This window comes from Phoenix dactylifera, chromosome 2, assembly GCF_009389715.1.
Source record: "Phoenix dactylifera cultivar Barhee BC4 chromosome 2, palm_55x_up_171113_PBpolish2nd_filt_p, whole genome shotgun sequence".
Taxonomy (NCBI): domain Eukaryota; kingdom Viridiplantae; phylum Streptophyta; class Magnoliopsida; order Arecales; family Arecaceae; genus Phoenix; species Phoenix dactylifera.
Genome location: NC_052393.1, coordinates 9,514,847 through 9,524,369, shown reverse-complemented (window position 1 = coordinate 9,524,369; position 9,523 = coordinate 9,514,847). Strand labels below are relative to the sequence as shown.

The 9,523-nt window shown below is 38.8% G+C and overlaps 1 long non-coding RNA gene across 1 annotated transcript; it reads left to right on the top strand.

Moving 5' to 3' along the window:
- The first annotated feature begins 3,436 nt into the window (after nt 1–3,436).
- Nucleotides 3,437–3,830, top strand: LOC120107302. The gene is made up of 2 exons (XR_005509167.1): nt 3,437–3,579; nt 3,651–3,830. It is a non-coding gene; the product is annotated as an uncharacterized LOC120107302 (long non-coding RNA).
- The last annotated feature ends 5,693 nt before the right edge of the window (nt 3,831–9,523 follow it).

Below are 9,523 nucleotides of genomic sequence, written 5' to 3'. Positions count from 1 at the left end.
TTTCCAATAAAGAAAAAGAGGCTTGCACAAATGATGGATGTTAATTAAAGTCTTTGAGCCTTAATGAAGTTTAAGTAAGGGATGTGCGCTCATAAAGTTGATTGATAAGCCCATTCCCTGTGAGTCCGTGAAGCGTTTAAACAAGAGATACATAAAGTAGGGTGAGCAGTTCATTCTATGAATCGAAGGTTGCGCGTCCAAGTAGCATTAAAAATAGATAGCCCAATTCCAAGACAGAAAGTAACCCCTAAAGAATAAGCTACTCGATGCTTCACTTCAAAGAGAGCATAGACCGTGGCATTCCAACCTGCCGAAGAATCATAGCTTTGGCCCATCTTTCCCATTCCAGCGGCTTGTTTGCTCGTAGATGCCCCAAAAGCAAGTAGCCCGCATCTACTGCAGCTAACTATGACGCTACTTTCGCTACTACTAAAAAAGTGGCTGAGTGGTCAAAGGTCGGAGCTTTTTTCGGTGGTACAAGTGCAAAGTCGACCTAAAAACTTTGGGTTCTAGTTATCGAACTGGATCAACTAGGCGGAAAGTGAGTGAGTTCAGAGAACACTCCTCTCATCCCCAACTAAATAAGGTCTGAGATTGAAACCTCTGCTTTGATTCAAGCATTCATTAGATCTTGTTCATTCATCAATCAATCATTTTTTTCTGTTCATTCCTTCTTGTCTTTTGCTAATCTTCTTCTTTTATAACAACAAGACGCAGTGACGGCTTATCCGCTTCTAATGTTATGCTACTGAATGAATTGAACGAAAGATGCACACAACGAAAAAAGAAAAAAAAAAAAAGACTTTGCACCCTAGTTCCTGAGCTTAGGGTCATCTTTCTTCTCTCATTGTACTGAACTCGCCGTATCAGAGTCTATTTCTTCTCTCGTTGTTTTTGGCAACCAATATTTCCTAAGCGGACTAAGGAGCCCCACCTGAGCCCTGAAAGCAAGAACTGTACGAGCCGTACGGACGAAACAAGCGAGTCCTACTTTGACTGCCTTATCTACCCGCCCAATTCTTTTTCTGCATGTTAAGATAAAAATCTATTTGTATAAACAATTCTATCATTGTCGAGATTCGCTAACTTCATGTGAAATTAATAATTTAGGGACTTGAACTTCTTTCCATCCAAACAAATGACAGATGTGTAATTAAGTATTCACTTTATGAGAGAAGCATAACCAGATATCCAATAAGGATTCGTACGTAATATTTCTAAATTAAATTACATCTAAAAATTATTAATAGTTAAAATGCTTTGTAAGGAACGTGGAATAAGTTTCCAATCAGCTAAATCTGTTAGGTAGACCCAGTACTAATATTGCCATTACATGGCTCTTGTAATATATTATAAGATTTGTTAAAGAATTACTATATAAGTTATTTTCTCTTTTATTCCCCAACCCTAACTGTTGAGAAAATGTACAAGGACGTGGATTGGTATACCTAAGACTTTCCGAATAGCAAATACAACTAAGATTCAATTAGTTTCAACACAATGCAAGTTTTTTATGTCGCAACAATCTCTATACATCATTTCTTTGCTTCTCTGCCACAAAAAACTTTCGAAAAAAGAACAAGATATTTTAAACGTCGTCTTTATACGAGTATGAGTTTCACCCAGAGAAAACAAAAAAAAAAAGATAAAAAAATAACAAAAACTTATTTTCAAAGAAAAAATATACATTGTAACTGCAAACGGACCAAGTTATGAATTTCGAAAGTAGCTAATCAATAGTGGAGCTAAATTTTTAAAATAACAATGTTTACAAATCAAAAGAGAAATATTTTTGGGGTAATTAATGGCCGGTCCAGTGTTGGACCGGACTATAATTTTTAGTCCCTGTTTACTCTATTTGTAACAGCCGGTCCATCCCGTTTGTGCCGTTATGTTTGAGACGAAAATAACCCTGAGGTACATACCGAAACAGCCGGTCCATCTCGTTTCTCTCTTTCTGTTTGAGACGATAATAGCCCTAAAGTTCCCTACGGATTCGGCTTCATCTCTTCCCCTTTTTCACTTATCTTCACACGTAAATAGCGGATTCAAATTTCCCCCATTTTGCAATCCTATCTCCCCACGAAAATTTCCATCTTCCTCACCGATTCCGGTTGATCTGGCGTCCCCCGTTTGAAACCCTAAGAGCGTAAACAAGTACCCACCGGGAAATCACTCTTGCTCCCGACCGAGAGTTCCTCTGTCGACTCTATTTTCCGGCCAGTCTCCGACTGAGAGCTCTGAGACGACGGCATTTTGTCGACTCCCACACCTGAAGCTTTCCTTGACGCTCGCGTCTTCGCCCTGATCGTTGGTCGACGGCGCTTCGTTCGACCTCGCTTCCCAAACCCTCTCCGAGGCATATTGCCGGTTCTTCGACGGTTTGTAAACCCTGGATCATAATTTCTCGATTTGGTTGTCGTAGCAACAAACTGTAATATAGTATTGTTGGGCATTTATTTTCATAATGTGCGAATGCTTAGGATTTAATTTCTTTCGTCCTCTATTCGTTGTTATAGTTTATTAAAATCATTCATTATCCCGTCTATGTTTTACTCAATTATATGTTTCTATTTTTCAGTTGATTTTATTCACAATTTGTGTTTGAATATATTTGTGTTGCAGACAATTTTCATGGCTCCAATTAAGACTAAACGCAGAGCACATGCTGTTGGCCCTAAAAATATGGTCAATGGTAGGTGCTACTTCAGCCATTTTGTTAATTTTATGGTCACCCTAGTTCCGTTATTGTCTCATGAGCAAAAGGTTAGGATCACCGGCACACCTTTTGGCCATTTGCTAGGTTTGCCATATATTAAACAGAGTAGGCCTGTCCTGGACACTCTGCTCTCCTTCTGGGATGACGAGGAGGAGGGTTTTTGGTTTGGTAAGGTTTTAGTTCCTTTTGTAGGGAGCGATTTTGCACTAATTCTTGGTTTAAGTGCGACGGGCGATGAGGTAGAACTGCATAGTAAGGGGAGGGTCACGTCTGACCTCATCATCCGTTTTTTTGAGGGGGACCATAAAAGAGCCAATAGAAATGCAGTAAAGAATAGATTACAATTTCTTGGTGGAAAGAGCGGACAACAAGATGTAGAGGATTTCACAAAGTTATGGGTTCTATATGTCTTTGTGACTATCCTCTTTCCAACTATACACTATTATGTTCCTAAGGCATTATGTTCATATCTTGATGATTTAGACCGCTTAGGTTCATATAGTTGGGGTCTTGCTGTTTTTGCTTTTCTTCGCCAACAAATACCTAGTGTAGCCGATAGTGTGCGGTCAAGGAATATCACTGGGAAAGGATCGGCTAAATATATGGATGGCTGCACGGTCGCTTTGGTGGTAAGCATCTTAATATCTATTTTTAATTTCATTGTTAAGATATGTATTTACTTTTAATTTTATGTTTATATTGATTTTTTGCAGGCATGGGCTGTTGAGCATGCAAACAGCCTTGTTGGAAGCCAACGACCCACCTTCATGTATCCACGTCTCCTGCGTTGGAGCAATGTCTCATTTCCTCGCAAGGTGGACGTAATTTCTGAAATCATGAAGAACTTAAAACGATATCAGGTTTGACTTATTATTTCTTACATCGAAAATAATTTGAGTTGATGCCAAACTTAAGTTTTCGCTTGCATCAGGTGATCGAGAAGCTAGAGCCTAGAGAGGAGGAGTTGCACATTCTCTCGCGAGGAAGGCCACGAGACGTTGCTTCCATAGAGATGCGAAGAGATGATGCATTGGAAAAGGGTTTACAAAACATTTTCAATGTTTGTACAGAAATCTTACAATCATTCTAGACTTTCGCACGTATCTTTCAATTGGCGGCACACACTTATGTACATATGGCACACACCTCTCTTGTAGATAGACATCATTATTTCTTGGCAGCACACACTAACAACCGCTACGCACACATCTTTCATGACTTGGCACACTACTATAAATTGATGGAAAAATATTATTTCTATATGGCACACACTTATGTACATAAAGCACACACCACTCTTGAATCTAGACATCATTATTTCTTGGCAGCACACACTGACAACCACTCGGCACACATCTTTCTTGACTTGGAACATTCCTTTAAATTGATGGAAAGTTCTTATTTCCATATGGCACACACTTATGTACATATGGCGCTCACCACTCTTGCATCTAGATATCAATATTTATTGGCAGCACACACTAACAACCACTCGGCACACATCTTTCTTGACTTGGAACACTCCTGTAAATTGATGGGAAGTTCTTATTTCTATATGGCACACAATATATCATATCTCGCACACCACTCTTGCATCTAGACATCAATATTTATTGGCAGCACACACTAAAAACCACTCGGCACACATCTTTCTTCACTTGGAACACTCCTGTAAATTGATGGAAAGTTCTTATTTCCATATGGCACACACTTATGTACATATGGCGCACACCACTCTTGCATCTAGACATCAATATTTATTGGCAGCACACACTAACAACCACTCGGCACACATCTTTATTGACTTGGAACACTCCTGTAAATTGATGGGAAGTTCTTCTTTCTATATGGCACACACTTATGTACATATGGCGCACACCACTCTTGCATCTAGACATCAATATTTATTGGCAGCACACACTAACAACCACTCGGCACACATCTTTCTTGACTTGGAACACTCCTGTAAATTGATGGGAAGTTCTTATTTCTATATGGCACACAATATATCATATCTCGCACACCACTCTTGCATCTAGACATCAATATTTATTGGCAGCACACACTAACAACCACTCGGCACACATCTTTCTTCACTTGGAACACTCCTGTAAATTGATGGGAAGTTCTTATTTCCATATGGCACACACTTATGTACATATGGCGCACACCACTCTTGCATCTAGACATCAATATTTATTGGCAGCACACACTAACCACTCGGCACACATCTTTCTTCACTTGGAAGACTCCTGTAAATTGATGGAAAGTTCTTATTTCTATATGGCACACAATATATCATATCTCGCACACCACTCTTGCATCTAGACATCAATATTTATTGGCAGCACACACTAACAACCACTCGACACACATCTTTCTTCACTTGGAACACTCCTGTAAATTGATGGGAAGTTCTTATTTCTATATGGCACACAATATATCATATCTCTAACCATTATTCTTTCGCAATAGCAATAACTTTAAACTATTAGGCACCTATTTACTTGCATTCGGTATGCACTTTTCACTTACCGGCATACACTTAGCTCCATTTGGCACACACCTATCTTTTCTACGCACATCATTAATTCTTGCTAGCACATGCTTACAAACAACTTGCGCACATATAATTTCAACAGTCTTTAACGAAATACATACAGTTAGTTGGATAACTCTTTTGTTTTAGTTACCTTCATCTAGCCATAGGGAACCTCATCCAATGGAAAGCATAGAGAAACGCATGAGATTGGTTGAGAGGTGTTTAAGAACACATGGCTTTAGTTTACCAGACCCTGAAACTGTTGGGGATGACCAAGGGGGGGACGATCGTCGGTTGGTCCTGATAGATAAGAGGTTGTCCATAGTCGAAAAGGTCCTCCAAGATAAGGGTCTCTTGTCGGATGACCAACGAACTGAGCATGCGACCGGTTCTACTATGGTAATCAAAGTTTGACGAATTATTAACTCAATCTTCTTGTTGAACTTGTATTTTTGTATGACTTTAATACCACACATTCTCAGGTGAGGGAAGATCATACTGCAGTTGGTGAAGCTCTGGATCAAGCTGCAGCGGAATTAGAGGATTTGCAACATAGTGAAGAAATGGTGGAGGTTTGTAATTATTTTCTTGACATCATTATTTGATTATAGATTTGTAGTGTATATTGTTGTTACATAAAATGCATATTCCTATCAGGTTATTTGGCCCACTGATGTCCAAGGCGAAAAGTTCCTTCGAGATGCTACACCTTTTGATGATGCTATGGATCAATGTGAAGCGGAAGAAGAGGATATGCACCATAGTGCAGATGACTTGGAGGTAGAGTAACTTTTGCATTGTAAGGCAAATTATAATTTGACAATTAAATAATTATTGTAATTTACTAAAATTGCATAATACTAGCAGGTTATTTGGGAGAATGATACTCCTTGCGAGAAGAAATGTGGATCGACCACCAAATATGTCTCCTCCTTATGCAGGCGCGTGAAGTTTGGAGCACGCGAGAGAAAGGCAACGAAGAAAGCAAAAGCCATATCCCAATTTCCGAAGACTTATAAAAGGGCACACAAAAAATAGAAAGTCAATAAATTGGATGATTCGCCCGATTACTCAAGTAAGTTTCTGTTGCCTATAAGTACTGCACTTATGGAGCTACACAGGTCTACTCCAATCGTAAAAGAAACTCTCCCTCCTAAAGAGGTATAGCATTATTTTCATTTTCCCTAAAATTCTATATCCATATGTCAGCTGCTGATTCAATATCCCATGTCTTTGCTAACTTATATTGTTGTCTTCACTTTTAATTGTTCTTAGCAATTACTACAATCCTGTGACATAATTGATGTTGAGAGATCGGCGTCGCCTGAAAGGTCAATAAAAGTGGCACCAAAACTAACGTATCACGAGAAGGGAGAAGGTATACTTCCTCTTTACTATGAAGAAGCTATTGATTTCTTTCTACAAGGAAACAACTTCAAGTAAGTTTCTTTTATTAACTGTGCAATTTCACATTTCTCACAAATAAAGTACCTTAAACATGTCAATGAAATACGTAGGCAAACAATATGGGAAGATGCAGATAATTTGAGACCATCATGCACTGGTGATGCCATAGTCCAGCTCCTTCATGATGGGCCACTACGCAGTGATGTACGTAAATTAGAGATGTACCTCAGTTTAATCTATATCATTTGCTTATTTAACATTTTTTCTGAAGTACAAGTCATGAACGTGTATTTTTCTGTGTTGGAGCTATTCCATCGAGAATACGTTGAGCCCGTTGATAATCCAAGTATTTACATGCGTTGCGAGATACAGGTTCTTTACATCAACATTTTAAATTAGAGGAACCACATTTTGAAACATTTTAATTGTGTGCCATTATAAATTTAATAGGCTGCTGTAGTTCAACATCTTTCAAGCGTTCGTGATGTGACAGCTGATGTTACCAGAAAGATTTTAGATTCTTTGCAGCCTAGTATTCGGAAGTGGTTAGGGCAAATTCAACTTTTCGATCTCGAACAGTGTAGATATTTATTTATTCCAATGAATACGGGATGGCATTGGTATCTAATTGCTCTGGACTTGACGAACCAATGTTTTGAATGCCACAACTCGATGTGGAGCTTCCATGTACCAGATGACGTTATCAAATATGTGGGTATCAATTGTACAATCTTTTACATCGTTTTTGTTTTTAAATTGAATCACAAGTTAAGCAGATATAATATATTGTGGACATTCTTGCAGGCATCATTTTTGAGACACTGGCTAGAAGATTGCGTTGGATACCATATCCCTGATTGTCCCGTTCGAGAAATTAGAGAGTGCGCACAACAGACACTAGATAGTGTGGATTGCGGGGTGTATGTGCTCATGTATGCCGAGGAACTGATACGTGGCACTACCAGACCATTACCGGAGGAGTTCAAGGATCCCTCTATGTACAGGACCTGGGTTGCAGGAAAACTATTGTTAAATACTCGTTGTCTTACAATTGATAGGTTCTGGTCGTGGTATGACGAGAAGAAAAAATAGGCATAGAGAATAGAGCCTTCAGATGTAAAACATTCTTATAACAGTTTTAATTTCTGTGTAATTATACTGGTTGACACAGTTATGACGATTAAATTGAATGATTTTTCAACAGTCTAATTTGCCTATATCTCTTTGCTGTCGTGCTATATAAAGGATGCAATGACAATGTGTCTTTGTTGATTTTTGTGACTCCCCGCCATCATTTTTTTTTGTGCCATGGTGTGCCATGCTTCTGATGGCACAATGAATTTTCTGAAATGCAAGAAGCCAGTTGAACACAACCTCCAGGGATAGACTACAACAAGTGTGTTCCAACCAAACGTTGATGTGTGCAAACATTAACAAATTTTGTGCCAAGCTAGGTGCCATGGTTTGTCATGCTGCATTTAATTGATTGGGATACTGATTTTCTTACAGGTATGTTTTTATTTTAGTTGAAAAGCAGGTTTTGAGTAAAGTAATGACCAACTTTGCAATCCTTGAGTGTACGGGACAAATATGCAAGTACAAAGTGAAAATCATGTTTCTGTTGAACACTAACTTCCGAGACAGGATTCAACTAGTGTGTTCCAACCAAACGTTGTTGCGTGCAAACAGTAATTAATTGTGTGCCAGGAATGTAGAAGTGTGTTCAATTGTTTAAATAGAAGTCTCAGTTGTGTGCTTGGGATTTATATGTGGGTTCCACTCATACTTAAATGCGTTCCAAGCATAGTTTACTGTTTGCGAATCATCTGAATTTCAAGAAGCTTCTGTCTTATATTTGTCCAATATCATCAACAATAATAGTGTGCCGGGGCAAATGGCACACTAAAGTATCTGAAATTGTTTCAAAGCAACTCAAAAATCTGACATTGTCTAAAACAAGTGTGTTCCAAGCAATTGTTGTTGGGTGCAAACCTTCAAAAAATGAGTGCCAGGCTTTTATAAGTGTGCACACCACATACTGAAATGTGTTCCAAGCATAGTTTACTGTTTGCGTAGAATGAACATTTATGTGCCAGGCTTCTAGAAGTGGATTCCAATCATACTTAAATGCGTTCCATTGCAATCCAATGAAGTGTGCACCAGTATGGAATGTGTGCCAGGATTCACAGATTGTGTTCGAAGTACAATTAACATGGTGCCAGGAACTTTCAATGAATTTTGACAGTGTGCCTTGGTGTACCATATTATATTAACTCCTTTTATTTGCTATAAATACAGTGTTCCAGTACTAATAAACGGTGTGCTTCGGATTACTGTATGCTGCGTAGTACATATGTCAGACATGTTGCACAACCAGAGGTGTGCCTTCCAAGCATAGTTTACTGTTTGCGTAGAATGAACATTTATGTGCCAGGCTTCTAGAAGTGGATTCCAATCATACTTAAATGCGTTCCATTGCAATCCAATGAAGTGTGCACCAGTAGTATGAAATGTGTGCCAGGATTCACAGATTGTGTTCGAAGTACACTTAACATGGTGCCAGGAACTTTCAATGAATTTTGACAGTGTGCCTTGGTGTACCATATTATATTAACTCCTTTTATTTGCTATAAATACAGTGTTCCAGTACTAATAAACGGTGTGCTTCGGATTACTGTATGCTGCGTAGTACATATGTCTGACATGTTGCACAACCAGAGGTGTGCCATGGTGTGCCATGGGTTGCTTACTACTAATCGGTATAGAGACACGCAATCATCTGAATTTCAAGAAGCTTCTGTCTTATATTTGTCCAATATCATCAACAGTAATAGTGTGCCGGGGCAAATGGCACA